Source organism: Pygocentrus nattereri, chromosome 12, assembly GCF_015220715.1.
Source record: "Pygocentrus nattereri isolate fPygNat1 chromosome 12, fPygNat1.pri, whole genome shotgun sequence".
NCBI classification, from domain to species: domain Eukaryota; kingdom Metazoa; phylum Chordata; class Actinopteri; order Characiformes; family Serrasalmidae; genus Pygocentrus; species Pygocentrus nattereri.
Window position 1 is genome coordinate 4,806,861 of NC_051222.1, and position 21,037 is coordinate 4,827,897.

General features: G+C 40.6%; 1 pseudogene; it reads right to left on the bottom strand.

The window, feature by feature from the left end:
- Positions 1–242: 242 nt before the first annotated feature.
- On the bottom strand, positions 243–17,792 carry LOC108411711 (annotated as a pseudogene).
- Positions 17,793–21,037: the final 3,245 nt, after the last annotated feature.

The following is a 21,037-nucleotide window of genomic DNA, read 5'->3' on the forward strand; positions in this document are numbered from 1 at the left end:
TTCTTTTTAAAGTACTTTTTAATATTTGTCATGCCAACATTGTTGACACTTTCCCATTTTAGTGTACTACTGCTATTTCTTTGACAAACAATACCTTTCGATGCTTTTTAGATGCATTTTAAGGATGTTTTGTTTTAGGAAATTCAGGCTCTTTAAGTAAAATCTTAAGACTCTTCAATTTAGATGTGTTTTTACACAAAAATGGAAAACTTCAGACAGCAAAAATGTCTTGACTGATCAACTACATTTGGTGAAAGTTCATTTTATTCATTTAACACGTTACATGATACATGTTTACATAATAAGCATGACAATTTTTTTAAAACCAGCTCACATATCATGATTATTTATCTCCCTGTTGGCGCACTTATGTGTCTTAAATGTACTCATGTGCCTGAAGCTCCGCCCACATTCAGAGCAGTAATACGGTTTCTCTCCTGTGTGGATGCGCTGGTGCTCTCTGAGATTACTCTGCTGACTAAAACTCCTCCCACACTCTGAGCACTGATACGGCTTCTCTCCCGTGTGAATGCGCTGGTGGTCCTGGAGAGTACCGTAACGATTAAAACTCCTCCCGCACTCCGAGCAGTGGTACAGCTTCTCTCCTGTGTGAATGCGCTGGTGCTGCAGGAGAGTGCTCTGTTGAGTAAAACTTGCGCCGCACTCTGAGCACTGATACGGCTTCTCTCCAGTGTGAATGCGCTGGTGTTGTTTGAGACGACTCTTTCGATTAAAACTCTTCCCGCAGTCTGAGCAGAAGTACGGCCTCTCTCCTGTGTGGATGCGCTGGTGTTGTTTGAGATTACTCTGTCGATGAAAACTCTTTCCACACTCTGAGCAGTGATGTGCCTTCTCTCCTGTGTGAATGCGCTGGTGTCGGTGTAGAATACTCTGTAGAGAAAAGTTCTTCCCACAGTCTGAGCAGTAATACGGCTTCTCTGCCGTGCGAATGCACTGGTGCTTTTTTAGAAAACGTTTAGCAGTCGCAAGTTCTGAGCAATGGCAAGTTCCCTCCTTGACTGTATTTTTCGTCATTTTTGTGGTAGATCTACCAGAGAATGGTTGTTGAGTACTGGAGCTTGTTCTGGATGCCATACTCTCTTATTTAATTTCTCCTTATTTCAGCAGCCTGACTTGCTCCTCTTAGCAGCATCTTTGAAGTCTTTGGAGATAAATATGAGCTGGACACTAGGAAGAAGAAGAAAGAAGAAAAAGTCAAAACTGAGTGTGAAATGCAACAAAACTTTCTTAAACAGAAAGGTGGCAAAAGAGGTTTTAGATATGAATCAATACAGTATTCATCCTGCGTAAGGTCGCATCCAACTTGCCATTCAAACCGAATGTTCACCAGTCTTCATGCACCTCTTCTGCTCATATGTCAGTCATTTTGATGTACAATACAAATGCACTTGACATTAATCATCTGATCGATCACAGAAAATTGGACAGTTTTGCTGACTGAAACTTGGGAGACAGGTTAGGGACTACCTACACTTAAATGCATTAGTGCCTACAAAATTTACTTATATCTAAGCCACATCTCACAGAGAAAGGAGGTCAACCTATAGGTTTGAAGGTTGATATTTTATTAAACTACATCTCACATCTTGTGAATATTTGGCTTCCCTACCACATAGCTAGAGCTGTTCATCTAACATCCTCCCAAATCATCATATCGTTAGTCTATCCCAGAGAACGGCTTACAATGATCTCCGAGTCACACACTGAACTGCATTAAATCCAATATCACTAAATACACTTTTAGGGGCAGCGCGGTGGGTAGTGCTGTCACCTCAGCGGGGTCCCCTCTGTGTGGAGTTTGCATGTTATCCCCGTGTCTGTGTGGGTTTCCTCCGGTTCTCCAGTTTCCTCCCACAGGCCAAAGATATGCAGTCAGGCCAATAGGATATGCTAAATTGCCCCTGGGTGTGAGTGACTGTGTCTGTCTGTCTGTCTGCCCTGCGATGGACTGGCGACCTGTCCACAAAAAGAAATATACCTTCATACACACAGAGAACGTATCATGTCCAATTCACCTGACTGCATGACATGGGGAGAACATACAAACTCCACACAAATAGAACCCTGCACGCCTGACCGGGGAGTTAAACCCACACCCTACTTGTGTGAGGCATCAGTTTTAATTCATACCTCAAAATTTCCAGTGGGTAAAAAAAGTACCTACACCAAGTGAACAGTCGGAAAACTCCAGAAGTTGATAGTCTGGGAAAATCTAAGCAAAGCCAAGATCTCAAAAAAGTAGACCTCAATCAACCCAAAGGTAACAAAGGTAAAAAGCAACTGTACAAACAACTGTATGTAACAGTGGTGTAGCAGACCATAGTTGATCCCATGTTTGATCGACCCAAACCATGAGTTTTGTGATCTGTTGCACTCCTAATATGCAAGTATAATAGTCTTGGGACCAAAAAGACATGGCATCATTCAGGAAGGAGGCACCAATTAACTCCCAGGGCTGAAAAAACCTTTGGTCCAATAGGTTCAACTGAAACCCAAGACCTCAGTTGGAGGCCTCAGGCACCAAAGTATGTAGTTCCACCATTAAGAGGATAATACATTACCAAGGCCTGAAAGGCTGTCACGCAAGATAGAAGACCTAACTCCAAGACTGGTACAAAAAAGCCAGATTAAGCTTTGCAGGTGATCACCAGGACAAGGAGGATTTCAGGGGAGTGTTCGCTGGTCAGATGAACTATAAATTGAACTGTTTGGCCATAATAATCAGCAGTGATTTTATCGATCTTATAGTAGCTTCTAAATTTTAAATTTATTAATATCATTAATAAAATAAAAAGATGCTCTGAGCAAAATGACTACACTCCTGCTAGATCACTCAGGTCACTGAATATTAATGTACTGAGAGGAACAATATTGTCAGTTACTGTGAGACCTAATTTATACTTAAAAACCTGAGAGCAATTCAGACACCCAGTACATTTAAATACTTGACGTTTTAAAAAAACAGAAATACATGCATATGAATTTAGAGTCTGTATTTTATTGTCTTATTTTCCTCTTTAAATTTAATGTCTTATTGATAAGTTACTTGTTCTTTACTCTTGCCTTCTTACCCATGTGTTTTGGGTTCAGTCTTCAAACCTGTGAACCAATTTTAAATGTATTTTGAAAAGGTTTTTAAAAAGTGAAATGCCTAAAAACATGATGATGATGATTTATCATCATCATCATCATCATAGTAAAAATAATGATGATGATGATTAGCAGCAGCAGCATTACTACTACATCACTTTAGCACACAACAGCACAGAAAATCAGGAAATCCATGCCATAAGTAGTGGTTTAGCTGGTCACCCACTATGGTCATGCTGGTTGACCAGAATACCAATATCCAAAACACAACTGACGCTGGTTTTAGTGGTGATCAGTGATCAGCTTTGATTGTTACACCGTTTTTTTTTTTTTTGTTTTCAACCGTTGGTTTCATACTGGATTCTAAGCTCTGCCCCATTTATACATAAACTCACTAAGCAGGCGAAAAAGGAGACACTAGTTAAGTTTTTCAGCTTTAATTAACGTGACAATGAAGGACTTGATCACACCTCACTAAAGAGCAAAAGCAGACACGATAAGCTGGACTGCACACGGGATAACCGGCTCGAGGGATAAACAGCACTTTAAACAACCACGAAAAGCAACACTACTGGCTCGAGAAACTGAAAGCTCGTCATGCGAATCCTTTAAAAATATCAAAATGCTCTACGTGGACCAAAACAAACACAGGCTCAGATGCTCCTCAAGACAAATCCAGACAAAGGCCGCTTTAAATTCATACTTTGCCTCGTACTTTTCAAAACGGGGAGCATCGTTACTCCAAAAATACCCCGTAAACAATGTGAACGCGTGTAAAACATCTCCCCACCTTCAGCAGACCAGCTCTGTTTACGCTCCCCCAGCAGCGCTCTATCAACGCGGATCTTCTACTCCTCCACCTCAGTGGAGCTGGAGAACCACGGCGGTGTCATCAGCGCCACCGCCTGGACGGCAGACTCGTTTTAAACCCTCCTGTTTTCATACAAACCCCGCCCCCCCGGTTGCTGTGATTGGAATGTTCTTCATATTCCGGCCTGCTGATTGGCCGGTTGAAAACTCGTTCGCTTTACCATGGCAACCACAGAACGCGGCGGATCGTCCGCAGTTTCGGAGGATTTTCACAGCGGAGAAAAACAAAAGCACGTCATTTTTTACTCTTAAATCAAAAAACGTTGTTTATATCTTTATCAGTGCATTACTGAACTACGATCCGGTCGATTTATCACTAATGTCTTCTGAACTCTTTTCCTCGACTCTGACCGCCACTGTCCAATCAGCGAACTGCTCGAGTGAACTAGCCAATCAGAGCGGAAGACGGTGAAGACGTACGTCTTCGTTGCTGTAACGCGTACTGTGGTTGCTATGGTGACGCGGTCGTCCAATAAGCAGACCGCTGGTGAGAGTACTAGCCAATCGTAGCGCAGGAGAGCAACGCTGGAGAATCGCTATTGGCTGGCAGGCACTCTCGGCCTCGCAGGGTCGGCAGGATCTCAAGAAAACAGCTGGTACTTTCCGTGATTTAAGGTTCATTTTATGCCTCGAAGCTCCTTAAAAATGTACGTTTTTTCTTTAGTGTTAATCAAACTATTAGAGTCAATGTGGAAAATGTCATTTTCTACAGAGCCCCGGTGGTGACATCCCGTACAAATAAAAATAATGCGTGGCCACCACTTATTAAGCCGTGAGAATGAGATCCTAATGTGTGGCCAAGATTTAGTAAGCCATGATCTCGTTCCCACGCCTTACTAAGTCATGGACACGACTTAATCATCTCATTCCCATGCCTTGCTAAGTCATGGCCATGCATTAGGATCTGGTTCACTTGCGTCAATAAGACGTGGCCACGGGTTATTTTTATTTATACAGGATCTCACCAGCAGGGCTAATTTTCCCATCTCATGCTGTCAAATCAGAGACTTTATAAGCTGTTTTCTCCATAAATGAGTGAAATCCAGGGTTGAAGCGAGTATCAGGGGTGAACAGAGAGATCATCTCCATTGAGTTGATATTATTACAGTAATATTGCAGTTATTACTTATTAAACGCATACAACATGCAAAAGAGGAGAAAGTTGAAAAGTCGTTTTAATCAAAATATTTATATTGAAACCTTACTTAATTTCAATTTCATTTGAAATAAATGAATGTTAAGGTTGTGAATTTAGCCTAAAGATTCTGGCTACCTTCACAGGAGGCCTATTTTGCATGGTAACTACTAACCATATGGTTTAAATACATTTAAAAATATAAATATTTACAGAAGTATACAGCACTGTAAAACTGTACAATTTCTCACAGACTTACTGAAAGTGGAACACTTAGCCAAATTTTATCAGTATATAATACCACATATTCAATTACATATAATATTCATATGGCTCAACAACAGCTACATTACTGCTTATTGTATCTGCAAGTCACTGCATCACCTATAATCACCTATAGGACAATGTTACATTTATATTCAGTGAAAATCAGAATGATTACAGGTTTCTCATTTAATTCTGTTGAAATTTAAAGTGAATTAAATGGCACTAAAGTACGTCAGGCTCAATTATTTATTAGGCATGCTTTATCGATGTAGCCTGCTTCATGTCTTTGTTCTTTTCACTGCAATTTCATATTCATTCATGTACATTAAGCAATAAAATATCCACAAAACATTTGCAGAACACAAAATTTCGTCAAAAGCTATCGTAGTTTATTAAACTGTACTAAGTCAAACATTGTTTGACTTAAATTAAAGGTAAACAAGAAATTATAAGGCAACTTTTTGGTAAGTTAATTTAAACCTTAGCTTTCTGATTTAGCTCCGAAGTGATCTAAATCCTTCTGGTAATTTTAGACATGAAATAATATATATATTTTTTTTATGACTCAAACCGTTCAAGAGATCATTGTGTGTGTGCACGTCAATGGCATCATAGTTAGAAGGGCTTTTTGTGCATCACATTTAGAATTACAAGCAATAGTCAAACAGTTTAAGAACAACGTTTCTCAACATGCAATTGCAAGGAATTTAGGGATTTCATCATCTACAGTCCATAATATCATCAAAAGATGCAGAGAATCTGGAGAAATCTCTGCAAGTAAGAGGCAAGGCAGAAAACCAGCATTGAATGCCCGTGATCTTCAATACCTCAGATGGCTCTGCATTAAAAACCGACATCATTCCGTAACAGATATTACCACATGGGCTTAGGAACACTTCAGAAAACCACCGTCAGTGAACACAGTTCGTCTCTCCATCTACAAGTACAAGTTAAAACTCTGCGATGCAAAGCGAAAGCCATATATCAACACCACCCAGAAACGCTACCGGCTTCTCTGGGCCCGAGCTCATCTGAGATGGACTGATGCAAAGTGGAAAAGTGTCCTGTAGTCTGACGAGTCCACATTTCAAATTGGTTTTGGAAATCATGTTAAATCTCAGTCAAATAATTAAAAATATAAAATTATTATTATGTGTGGCCTGAATATGACCTATATTCCCGGCCTGAATAATGGTCCCAGTTTGGCCCTGAACTCAAGCATTATGAGTATTTGTCACCCTTTGAATTGAAGCCATGTTCAAAGCAGTCATATGGCTTTTCTCTTTTCAACTGTGGTCTCATTCTGGGTAAGAGCAAAGTCTGCTCATTTGGCAGCCATCTGAATGAAAAGACCAACATACTTGAAACTCAAGGTCAAATTAGCGTTTCAAAAACACATTAGAAACTGGTAAAATCCTACAATAACCTTGTAGCAGTCTGTAGCATTTGGCTTAATAACACACAGCAAACATGATTGGTCGGATTATTCTGAACTCTTTTCCATTTGCAGTGTAAACAGCAAGCTCTTTTAATGAAGGCCTGGACTTCCTCCGTAAACAGGCACCATGCTGAGTGTTATGAGGTTTTTCAACAAATGATTAGTCTCTTCATTTAAGATGTCTCTCACAATACATGCAACTAAGAACTTGCTAGCTAACTAGCAATACAGAGCAGTAGAAAACATATTGGAACTGCACCTGGCGTTCAAACCAACTGTCTGCCTGAATTGCAAGACTTTTGTGAGTTGCACCAAATCGCATTATCCAGTGAGTCTGGTGTGCACAGCTGGCAACTATGTACCACTAAAAACAGGTTAATATATAGCTTAATAAACGTTTTTCCCCACAGCAAGCTTCTAATTGTAAAAAAAAAATCTGGTTCTTTGAATGGCTTTTCTGTTTCAAACACGCATCTTTTCTATATTTTGAATACTATCAGACTTTTGTTGCAGCGCTAGTGAACACAGTGGTGTCGCTGGAGATGACTCTGCTGATTAAAACTCTTCCCACACTCGGAGCAGTAATACGGTTTCTCTCCAGTGTGAATGCGCTGGTGCTGCTGGAGATGACTCTGATTAGTAAATCTCTTCCAACAGTCTGAACAGTGATACGGCTTCTCTCCTGTGTGTACGCGCTGATGTTGCTGAAGAGTGCTCTGTCGATTAAAACTCTTCCCACAATATGAGCAGTGATACGGCCTCTCTCCAGTGTGAATGCGCTGGTGCTGAAGGAGAACACTATGCTGATTAAAACTTCCCGCAGTTTGAGCAGTGATACGGCTTCTCTCCTGTGTGAATGCGCTGATGTCGTTGGAGAGTATTCTGGTGACCGAAACTGTTCCCACACTCTGAACAGTGATACGGCTTCTCTCCAGTGTGAATGCGCTGGTGTCTTTTGAGATGACTCTGCTGAGTAAAACTCTTTCCACAGTACGAACAATAATACGGCTTCTCTCCAGTGTGAATGCGATGGTGTCGCTGGAGAGTACCGTGTTGAGTAAAACTCTTCCCACATTCTGAACAGAGATAAGTTTGATCCTTGCCTGTATCTGTCGGCATTCCTTTGTGCAATGTACCAGAGGATGCTTGTTGAGAGTTTATTCTCGTATTTTACCTCTCTTGATTTCAGCAGTCTGGCTTGCCCTTCTTGCCAGCATCTTCTGTGGACTCTAGAAATAAAATGACAAAGGCAAAAATATTCAAAACTTCAAGTAAATGCAACTGCTAATAGATGTGTTTCCTGTTAGTCAACTGTAGATTTCACATTGTTTGTACATTTTAGTTGACTTGATAATAAAATGCCAGTTTAGAGTAGAATATGCTTGTTTTTCCGTCATTTGCAATATAGTAAAACGTTAGCTAAAGGTAGTTGATCGGCTAGTCATCAGGTCTCTGTGTCTGCTAATTTTGCTATTCACAAAATGTTTAGCTAATAGGAGCTATCCAAATGGCAAGAACCTTGATAATTTGCTGACATGTCTTGTGAATTTCACCCAGTTTACCTGGTTTAGTTGTTTGTTTAACATATCTCTCCCCTCCTCATCTGACAATATCAGGAGCATGGTGGTACCATTAGTGTTGTTAAGCTAAGTAAAAAAGTTTACAATAAGGTAACTTTAGTGCCTCGTCTGAATTTAACAGCTACTGTAAACATACTGTACAAAAATGGCTGGTACTGATTACACCGGAAGCCCAGGTCATACTGCTATGAAATTAGTTGTCAGTAATGGTGAGAAATGCTATTCGTGACCACAAATGGATTTCAGATATGTCCAAGTGGTCAGCAATCACATGGCCCAACATATACAATTTTCATACAGACAGACAGTTTTTATACAAAGGAAAATCTGGGTGCACACTTTGTGGTCTTGTGCAATAGATAAAGTTTTGCTGCACCAGAAGTCCTTGTTGCATTCTGCCATGATGACTGATCTTTCTGCTTTCTGCCCTGTAGCTGTCCGCCCATCTCTGTGATGACACAGAAACATATCTATTAATATCAGAAAGTGTAACTAGGACAGCTGCAGTCATGATTTTCACTTTACTCAGTAAAGGCCAAACGATTAGTTCAGCGGCAGCAATAGATGTTAAATTGTGTTACCTCTTACTGCTTGAAAGTCCTGGTACATTCTTACAAAATGGTTCTTCAAGGGTTCTTTAGTAAAGAAAATGGTTCTATATAGCACTAAAAAGGACTCATTTATGGTAAAGTTAAGCTTGTAACAATAGAAGAACCCACTTTGGTGCTATATAGAACCCTTTTCAAAAAGAACAATCTACAACACATTCTCCATCAATCTAAAGAACGTTTTCTCGATGCCAGGAACCCTTTAATCATGCAAAAGGTTCTTTGCGTATTCAAGGTTCTATACAGATCTCTTGAAGACCCAGCTTTTTAAGAGTGCAGGTTTGCTAAACAGTTGCTATAGTATTTCAACTGATTGCTTCGGTGTTGCTAGTCGGTTGTTAGGTGGTTGCTAGGTCATTGTTAGGTGGCTGCTGTTGAATTTTTGTAGTTGCTAGATTGTTGTTAAGTGGCTGCTATGGTATTGCAGGTAGTTGCTAGGGTGTTGCTAGGATGGTTGATATGGTATCTCAGGCGGTTCTTTGTTGGTTGATATATTCCAGGTAGTTGTTGAATGGTGGCTACAGTATTTCAGCTGGTTGCTAGGATGTGGATAGTTAGTTATTAGGTGGTTGTGAGGTTATTGCTAGATGACTGCTGTAGTATTTTATGTGGTTGGTAGGGTGTTGCTAAGTGCTTGCTCAGGTACCTAAGGTTGGTAGGATGTTTCTAGGTCAGGGGTGGCCAATCTTATCTGCATAAGGCTGGTGTAGCTGCACGTTTTCATCGCAACAAAGCAGGAGCTCTTTTTATTTGGGATAAAATTCTGCACCCACATTGACCCTTTGCGGATATGATTGGACACCCCTGTGCTAGGTGATTCCTGTATCGCTTCAAGTGGTTGCTAGGGTGTTGCTGCTTGCATTCTTAGGTGAGTGCCATTTTATTTTACTACTGTATTCTTTCAAAAGCATATGTGGATAAATTATTGGCACTCCTAAAGAACGTTTTAAATAAAACCAAATAAATTTTCAATCTCAGGAGAAAAAAAATATTTCTTTTTTTTTGCTCATAGTCTTCAGGAACTCCACTGTTGTCTATAATCATTTCCTGTTTTCCTGGAGTACAAATATGAGTACAAACATGAAAATCCATCAACATGGAGGAAACCAAAGAGCCGTCCACTCAAATGAAATAGAAGTCTGAAAAAATTGTGTCCTAATCCTGTAGATATACCTTTCTGCAGGTTTCACCTCCAGCCCAAACCTGCTAATCAAGGACCACTGAGGGCAATAAGTAGGAAAGGTGGGGTTGATTAGAGTTGGAGCTGCTGTAGTCTGCAGGGGGGTAGATCTCCAGTAGCAGGGTTGGTGACCACTGGTTTAACAAATGTTCTGGGACTGATTCCAGATGCATTTGTTTGTTTTCTAATGGGATCTAGAGGTGTCCTACAGGAAACCAGTGGTCTCCAGTGGCAACCAGTAAGCCAATTCACCACGAGGTTTGAATTCTAATGGTCTAAAGGTCTATGTATAGATGCTAAACACATTAAAAGAATGATGTACGTCTAATGCTAGCAACCAAAAAGCAAACAGAGGCGCAAAGCCGATATTTCTCAGACAAAAACATCTCTCCAGCCATTTCAATGCGGGCTGATGATGGAAAACACAGTGTAATACAGATCCAGGCTGAAACGTGACACGTGTTAAACAGCTCCTACCATCAGCAGTTCAGCTCCTGTTTATGTTCCTCCTGCCTGTCTGTGTGGAGGCGTGGGCTACTGAGCACAGTCTTCTCCACATTTTTCTCGAGTTATGGGAATTGGCGCCACCACCTGGCTTTCAGAGGGCTTCACACCGAGTAGGCCAAACTTGGAGCGTCATTTTTAATCCCACCCATTTTCCGACGAACGCTTTGTTTGTTTTCGTTTATGCCAAGATAATAAAAAACAGTAAACAAAAACAAAGAAAACATTCGACCAAATGACCAAACCAATGCAAAGACTGGGTTCTGTATAAGCAGATAAAAGTGATCTGTGGTGACATCACTTCTTCTGGATATTGAAGGTTGTCAGAAAAGGTAATAAATAAATCCATGAGGAAAAAAAACTTTTAATGAAAAATTGAGAAAAATCTAAAGAATGTGAATTTTTAAAAAATTATATTTAATTTAGATACAAATGCTTGTTTCTATTATATCGGAACGTGTTGTCTTTCAGTGTGAAAAGTTACAAACATTGTGGACATCATTTCAGACCTGGTTCAGGTATAAAGACACTAAGATACATCCGGTTAATGAAATGTCTGGGGTGGTCAGCTTATTCTTGGAAGAGAAAAAAGTTGAATTTCTACCTTGCGAAAAATTATGATGTTTTTCAATCTTAAAAAAGTAAATAACCAGCTTAATTTGAAATGTTGAGTTCACTGAACTAATAAATGAAATAGTCAAATACTGAAGTAGTAAGTTTTATAAAAAAAAATTAAAACTTAAATTATTTTTCTGTTAACTAAAAATTACAAGTTCAATGAACCAATTTTTTTGCAGTGTTTACAGTGATTCTTTAGTAAAGAAAATGGCAATCTATATAGCACCAAAAAGGATTCACTTATAGTAGCTAAGTCAAGCTTGTAACAATAGAAGAACCCACTTTGGTGCTATATAGAATCCTTTTCAAAAAGGTTCTACATAGAACCATCTACAACACATTCTCCATTACTCTAAAGAACATCTTCATGATTCTATACAGAACCCTTGAAGAACCATCTTTTTTAAGAGTGTAGGTTTGCTAAACGGTTGCTATGGTTTTTCAACTGATTGCTTTGGTGTTGCTAGTCGGTTAAGGTGGTTGCTAGGTCATTGCTAAGTGGCTGCTATGGAATTGCAGGTAGTTGCTAGGTTGTTGCTAGGATGGTTGATATGGTATGTTAGTGTTAGTAAAAAATTGTGCTGTGAAAATTTTTATAGATTAGTGTAGATGTTCCTCAGGTGAAATAAATATATGGACGAGGGATCTGCATCTGATGTTTGAGTCTCTGAAAAGCGTAAAAAAAAACAAAGAAGCCCATAAACTTTAATTGACCAATCTGTGTTGACTGATAAAGACCCTCATTAAGCTGCTTTCTATTTTTCATTATCTAGTTATTTACAATTTTTTTTACCTCTTCCCCAGCTAGAAAAGGGCTATTATATACCTGATGGTTTTGTATCCTAATGGGAATTGGTTTAATGGTTACTATTACAGACCACTTCTTCTTAGAATGGCATCTAGAAGAAGACGAATTACTCAGCAAAGATCCTCTGATACTCTTCACACTGACACAATCTCTCAGGTGAGGAGGAAACCCATTACTGTTCCGAGTGCGTGAAGAGTTTTACTTGGCAGTTTCCTCAAAGTACACCAATACATCCACATAGCAGAGAAACCGTATCACTGTTCAGAGTCTGGAAAGAGTCAGGCATTTGAGCACTTTGAAAACACTCATAAATGAGCAGTCGTGGAAAAGGAGCTGCAACACCACTCCAGGGCCCAGTTGCAAAACAAGTTAGGGTTTTCTCCTGTTTACAGTTAGTTTTTCTATGCCGCTTATCATCCTGGGTCACGGGGAGAGCTGGAGCCTATTCCTGTGGCCATTAGGCGGAAGGCATGAAGCACCTTGGACAGGTCACCAGTCCATCGCAGTGAGTTAGGTTAGAGATTAGCATAAGCAAATCAATAAAAAAAGATGTTAGCAGCAATCGCTTGACAAACACTTAAGAACATTAATTTGTAACAAATTTAATAGCTTATAGTAGCTGTAGCAATCAAAGAAGAAGAACAAGTGTTTTGTGGGCCTCAGTTGAGCAGACTGTCACTGCAACTACTTCAGCTCACTTCAAGGTATTGAATCAATGGCCATAAAGTGAGAAAGTGAGACAGACATCATATAGGTACATTACTGATACCACAGTATGAAACATTCAGACTGGCTCATTTGTGTACTAAACTCCCTGAAATATCCTTAAATTCTTCATTCTTAATCCTTAAAGGATTTTTAAAGGGTTCACATTATCAGAGTCTCACTCACTCACTCAGGACACCATGATATCAGCCAGTTGGTGTACTGCTCTGCTCCTGGCACTCAAACCACACAATTCCATCATGGCAGTCATACTGGGATGGAGGGAGCAGGAGGAATAAGTAACAACCCCGAGCAGCACATCAATCCCTGGATCTTCTAAGCCGCTTCTCCATCTGCTTCGCAGGGGGAGCTGGAGCCTATCCCAGCTGTCATTGGGCAGAAGACAGGACACACCCTGGACAGGTTGTCAGTCCATCGCAGGGCAGACAGGCAGACACATTCACTCACATCCAGGGGCAATTTAGCATATTCCATTGGCCTTACTGCATGTCTTTGGACTGTGGGAGAAAACCGGAGAACCCAGAGGAAACCCATGCAGACACGGGCAGAACATGCAAACTCCACATAGAGAGGACCCTGGTCGCCTGGCCAGGGACTCAAACCCAGGCCCTTCTTGCTGTGAGGCGACAGCGCTTGAAAAGTGACCACTGTATGCTAATTCTGTTACCGCTGACAAGTATCTGTCGGTGTATCAGAGCTGTTGTAGAGTAACCCCATTTCAGCTTATCTCTAAATCATTCCAAAACTGAAACTTTATCCAAAAACGAAAAAACATACTTTGTTTACTTAACTGAAGAGAGACAAAGAAACTAGATAATTCTGACTGATGGATCTCCAGTTTTCACCAGAGGGAGTTGACCATGACAGTGGGAGACCCACTGCCCTGCACTGTTTCAGCTATTCTCTGCCCCCATCACACCTGACCTGACCCTAGAAGAGCATGATAACTGGCTGATGAGCTGGATACAGGACTGTATTAAAATGCCATGTACATTCTATGGTTGAAAAGAATTGAGTACCTATTAGTCAGCAAAACTGGACAACAAATCTAGCGGTTCTATTATAACCCAAACTGTTTTTGATGCTTCACAAAAGGGGTGCATCACATCCGTGACCTTGTCAGTGTGTTCTTGTTTCCATAATGATGTAATGCAGAGTGATGTTTCCATAATGATGTAGGCTGAGTAAAGCCCAATAGTCTTCAACCGATTGCTGGAGAGCCAGTAGGTGGTACATCTTATATCTTACTCAGGTGCAGCAGAAACAGATCCAGTGTATCCAAGGATGAAGTGAGCAGAGATGGCACAAGAGGGTCTGGAATTGAACAGAACAAGCATGTTTTAAGGTTACAGGGACATAAAAAAGGAAAAATAATGAATAGATAAACAGCAAAATATATGCTATATTCAGTCAGCTTATGTAGTGTACAGAAGTGTATAGAAGATATCCACCCCCTTGGTAGTATTCCTGTTCAATTATTCTGTTGTAATTGTTCTATTATTATAAAACACTGACTCACAGTTGATTTGCTTTATCACACTGATTAACAGAAACTCTGTCATTATTTACAAACATAAATACAAAGTCCCTAAATGCATACATATTCACCCCTTTTAATATGACTCCTAAATCATCACTGGTGTACCCAATAGGTGGAAAAAGTCACATAACTAGACCTGTGCGGTCACCTGTGTGCAATCAAGGTGTTTCAAGTGATGTGGTATAAATACACTCCAACTTCTGGTGAGTCAGTATTGTGGCATCTTGAAGAGATGAGAACAAGTAACTCTGAGACAAGTTAACATCCCTTGGAGTTCACTCAAGTCAAACATTAAGTAGTGGCAAGAGTAAAGCACAAATCAAGAACAGGCCATCCACAAAAACTGAGTGACTGTGAAAGAAAGAGATGACTGAGGAAGGTCTCCAAGAGACCTATGACAACTGTGGAAGTGTTAAAAGCCTCACTGGCCGATATTGGAGACACTAAGACAAGATAAACCTTCATTAGTCCCACAACAGGGAAATTCACTGTGCATACAACAACTGTTGCCTGGTGCTTTCCCAGTCGCAACTTTATGGGAAAGTGGCAAAAAGAAAGCCACGGTTAAGTATAGCTCACGTGTCCTCTTGGCTATAGTTTGCCAGAAGAACTCTTCAGTTAGCTGGACCAAGGGTCTACAGCCCATCCCTGCACATCATCATAAATACTGTGAAGCATGGAGATGGCAGCTTCTCTGCAGCAGGCCCTGGAAGGCTTGGGAGGGTGGAGGGAAGAATGAATGCAGTAAAATACAGAGAAATCCTTGAGGAAAACCTCATACAGTTTGCAATGACCTAAAGTCTATGGTCAAAGCTACCCTGCTGAAAAAAACACAGAAGCCATTAAGTGTTTCTGTTGGTTGCTAATGGTTTTGTAATGTGTTTTGTCTTTTTTAACGAGTTGAGATCACAGTGTAAAGGATCCAACTGGTTTAAAAGATGACCACTGGATGATTCTAAATGCACTTGATGCTTTCCTAATGGGATCTAAAGATGTCCTACAGGAAACTAGGGGACTCTAAGGGAAACCATGAAGCCAATTCCTATTAGAAGGCAAAACCATTAGGTTGTGGTCATCATGGGATCTATCCAAACAGATACAAGGCTGTAATTTTTGCCAAACTGCATCTACGAAATATTCACTTGCACTTGACAGGGGTGAATGCTTCTTACATTGTTCTTACAATTTAGGCATGCAGTTTGCATGATGTTAGCCTAGGAATTACTTATTGGCTACATTGCTCTAGTGCAAAACTTGGGTGGCCAACTTCAAATGTCTTGATCTGATCTACTATCCCCTTTATAGAGTGAGGGGAAATATCTACACTATCTCAGAAATACAGATACATCATTCATGCTAGCCAACGGGTCCCCAATCCCAGTCCTAGCGCCTGGGATTGCAAATTTTTGTGTTTTTGCTACTCCGCCCATGTGACCCAGACCACGAGGAGCTTGTTAATGAGGGAAATGTGCATAGTGTGAGGTCATAACTGAGATTGTGAACCCTTGTGCTCATCTAAAAAGTGGTGATGAAAATATATTGATCAACTCACGTCATATAAGTTTTCATCTCTGTCTTAGTGCATTTGTGTGTCTTAACAAGGACTTATATGTCTGAAGCTCTGCACACATTTAGAGCAGCAACACAGACTCTAAATCTGATTAAAATGACTGTCAATTAAAACTCTTCCCAAACTCTGAGCAGTCATACAGCTTCTCTCCTATGTGACTGTGCTGGTGTCGCTGGAGGTGACTCTTATTAGTAAATCTCTTGCCACACTTGGAGCAATGATACGGCTTCTCTCCCGTGTGAATGCGCTGGTGTTGCTGGAAATTACTCTGTTGAGTAAAACTCTTCCCACACTCCGAGCAGTAATAAGGCCTCTCTCCTGTGTGGATGCGCTGGTGTTGTTGGAGATGACCCTGGTTAGTAAAATTCTTTCCACACTCTGAGCAGTGGTAGGGCTTCTCTCCCGTGTGAGTGCGGCAGTGCTGTTGGAGGGTACTCTGGTGATTAAAACTCTTCCCACAGTCTGAGCAGTGGTAGGGCTTCTCTCCCGTGTGAATGCGCTGGTGCTGCAGGAGAGTGCTCTGTCGATTAAAAGTCCTCCCACAGTCCGAGCAGTGATACGGCTTCTCACCAGTGTGAATGCGCTGGTGGCGTTGGAGAGTACTCTGGTGGTTGAAACGTCTTCCACACTCTGAGCAGCAGTATGGCCTCTCTCCTGTGTGAATGCGCTGGTGTGTTTTGAGATGGCTCTGTTGAGTAAAACCCCTCCCACACTCTGAGCAGTGGTGAGGTCTCTGCTGGCCTGTATCTTCCTGCATTGATTTGTGAGATGTACCAGAGAACATCTGTTGAGCAGCAGAGCTTGCTCTGGATGCCATGATCTTTTATTTAATCTCTCTTGATTTCAGCAGTCTGATAGGGTTTGGTGGGCAGCATCTTCTAATGTGCTTCTAATGAGATGTGTAGGAAAGTGGACACTACAAACAAAAAAGACACAAACATTTTTAAAACTTGAAGCTAAGTGCAACGAAGTTACTCTGTTTTTGAGTGGTGATAAGGAAAAGAAGCACTTTTTGAAAGTGAGAGTGTGAGGCTCATGAACGAATGGTTATCCTTATAGTTACAATTTGGGTTTGAGCAGGGAGTGCATTGATACCCGGTACGACTAAGAGCTTATATGGCTGCATAATGTTAAAATTACAATGAAAAAATATAATAGGAAATGATCAACAGGTCTTAATATGATAGAATGATGTGACTCTGTAGTGTAAATATTTTTCTAGAATACTGTATAAATGTGAGAAAGTACAAAAAGTATTGGTGTTATGATGATGATCATCATAACTATTGTTACAATTCTATGTTAACATATTAACACAAGTAATAACATATTTGTATGCACATTGGAGCAGTACGAAATCAATATGTTGTATTTTTGCACTGTGTGCACTTCTGCACATACAGCTTCATACTGGATTGATAAAGTTTACACACAAAAATACAGAAGAACTGAACACTAATGAACAGTGATTTAAAAGAGAGCCAGAAAATAACATCTTACCACATAAGCTATATACTGTCTATATATATATATATATATATTAGTGTAAACCTTATCAATATTAACAAGAATGCATTATGTTGCCCAAAAACAGAATCAAACCTTACATTGCTCAGTCAACTCTAGACAGAGGCTGCTTTGTGTTGTTTTATATATTCTGTAGTTACTTTTCAAACAGTATATCTCTCCAGGTCCCTCTCCAAGTGCTGCTGAAACACAGCATCTAAAAAAACAAGCTAAACAATGTGAACACATGTTAAACATCTCCCTACCTTCAACATTCAGATCCTCTTTCTGTTCCTCTGTGCTGGAGGTGTGAACAGAGCTCCTCTCTTCTTCTTGTAGTTGTTAGACCAGAAACACGGTGCAGTACTGCCACCATCTGATCAGGAGCATGGGGCATCAAGATCTGAAGATGACTGATGGTAAAAATCTAAATCATGGACCTGCAGATCTAACACCCTGGAGAGGTCAGCTCCACTGTGTTTAGCTCTAATTTTCAGATACATCTGAAGGTCTTACCTGGAAGAGGTGTGGTAGACTATGGTTGGATGCTCATAGATCTCCAGGACAAGGACTGGATGTTAATCCCAAAACATACTGATACACATTTGCTGTTAATTCCAAATTCATCAAAATACCCAGTACACTAGTCTGACTAGAGGAAAATAATCTGTAATGAAACTTTAACAAACCTCAATTCTAACCTGCTGAACCTTGTTTTTATACTCTTGACATTGTTATATTACATTACAGCAGAGGTATAGTTTTATATTCTAGATATGGATAAATTCCATTACTACAGAACCACAGTTTTATACTCTAGATATTGTTATTATTATCAGATGTCTTTTGAGTTCTATTACTGGACTCTTTGGCTGCCACTGTAAGGCACACTTCTGAGTGGTGAGTCAAAGTTGGTGAGAACATGTGAAAAATATAAGTATTGAAACAGGGACATTGTCAGAACTACACAAATGTCTGCTAGGAGCTTCTAATTTTTATGCCCCAAAAGAAATAGAAAAAGAAAATTATAAGTTATACTTTTTTCATCCCAGAAATGGGGAAATTCCACTTTCGCATTTAACCCATCCGTGAAGTGAAACACCACATACACACTAGTAAATGCACACACACTAGGGGGCAGTGAGCACACTTGCCCAGAGCGGTGGGCAGCCCTATCCACGACACCCGGGGAGCAATTTGGGGTTAGGTGTCTTGCTCAAGGACACCTCAATCATATACTGTCGGCACTGGGGATCGAACCGGCAACCTTTCGGTCACAGGGCCAGTTCCATAACCTCCAGCCCATGAGATTACACAGCTGTAGTCTCTGTACTCTGTAGCTTTCCAAAGCTTTTATCTTTCCATTCTTTCCACATTCTTTCTTTTCATTAGTCTGTCCTAATATTTATAATAAGTCGCTTTGGATAAAAGCGTCTGTAAATGTAATGTAATGTAATGTAAATAATAACAGTTGAATATTTATTTCTCATCCCATTTCTACAGCCTTCAATCAGGTCTCACATGGTCATGTTTGGCCACCAGACTGTCTCCTTTACCACAGGGCCAATGCTAATGAAGTTTTCCTTTTTTATGGTTAGATCTCCAGCATTAGTCCTGGAGAGCTACTTCTCTGTAGAGTTTAGTTCCATCCTGGATTTAACATGCTGCCACTATCTTTACCCAACACTAATACATCTAATCCAGCCAATCAGAGACTTCTCATTACGGTAAAATGGTGGAGCAGGTGTAGCAGATTGTGGTTGGAACTAGACTCTTCAGGAAGTTAGATCTCCAGGACCAGGGTTGGAGACCACTGGGTTAGACTGGTGTCAGAGCAATTTTATTTCACCAAGCACGTTACACATACAAAGAATTTCTCTTGGTGAGCGCACACATCCCAGATAGTGAGCCTGTATCGGTCCACTGGCTTGATCATTTTAGCACCCTGCTGATTGACCGGGTAATTATCATCCTGTGCATTCTAACTAGTTTTTAATCTTCTTAAACAGCAAACAGCCTTTTATTTTGGAGATGAAGTGGGACAAACAGCACTCACTACTGTGAAAAAATATTATTTACTAAACTAATTAACAATAATGGAGGAAATGAAGGGAAAGAAGTAAATTGGACTGTAAATGGAAAATGAGTGATGAAAAGGGGGCATGTTGTCTAAGGGCATTTCTGAATTCTTGCCACAGTTTCACTGACGGCAAGCACAAGTCAGCATGTGAGGAAAACAGTTTTAGTATTTGCGATTACCATCTATTTGACACGAAAGCACCAGCACCGTTATTCCATCTCTATTAGGAACAATTATCTAGGACCCATTAAAGGAGATGTTCAGTACTCAGTTCCTATTGGTAATCACCAAGTTGCTTTGCTCCTTCTTTGCATAGACTCCCCTCAACTTTATTGCATCGCCAACTTCGCCCATTTCATGTCACCAGTTTTTGGCCTGGATTCTATCACCAACTTTCATTGAAAATGAATGACCTCCGGCCACCAAGTTGCTGTTAGTGTGACCACTGGTGGACCGCCCAGAAAACGTTTAGCAAAAAGCTATCAGGCCACCAGTTTTGCTTTCAGTGAGCCAACGGTAGTCCACTGACCTCTTGCCATCTGGTCCAGCAAAAACAGCTGTGACAACATTGTGAGAACCTATTGTTCTGGTGCCAACAACCCTGTCACAATGATGAAATGTAATTCCTCAGAAAGCTGTGGCAACATAGTGACACCGTAGTGGCAACATTGTCAGTACGTTGTCACAACCTCCAAGAAACCTCATAGGTTATATTATGTTGAAAGGAACTCTATGGAATTTTGCCAACAGGTAGTCATAATACCGTACAGCAACGTCACCTAATGAGCTTGTGCCAACCTTTTTAACAGTGTTGTAGCAACACTATAAGAATGTAGACATTGTGACAGTGTTGTGTGTGGGATGACAAGTAACGTCCCACACAGCAAGACTGTTTGCCACTGCTGGTCCAACCTCAGACCACCCAGATGACTGTCCTGCAAACAATTTCAAACAACTGAGAAAAAAAATGACTAAGCCTGATGTAAAATGATTTTAAGTGGAATTTTGTCTACTCTGCTTAACCACTGAGCTAAACACCAGTGGACCACCAGCTTTGCCGGGCCAACAGTGGTCCACTGCCCACTTGCTATCGGGGATTCTGAACAGACCAGACATGCACACAAACTGTTGTAATGTATTTAACTATTTAACTACACAAATAAAGTAAGAATACAATAAATAAGATGAATATCAATATGCAGGCCTGAGAAGACACATAGTCTCTATGATATCCAGTATATCACATAATGGTATGAAGAAGTTTTGTGATGTATTACTGAATGTCCACTGCGTCGTCTGGTTGCATTGGTGATGTCAACAGCAATTGGCCAATCAGCCGACTGACCTGTTACCCAATCGCAGCGCAGGAGGCGGTGTTTGTCGGAATTCGGGTGGGATTAAAAATAACGCTCACAGTTCCGCCTGATTTCGTGGTCAGGTAGAGTGAAGCCCCTGCAGTCCAGAAGGCGGCGCTGATTCTCCAAGCGTGGCTGTCC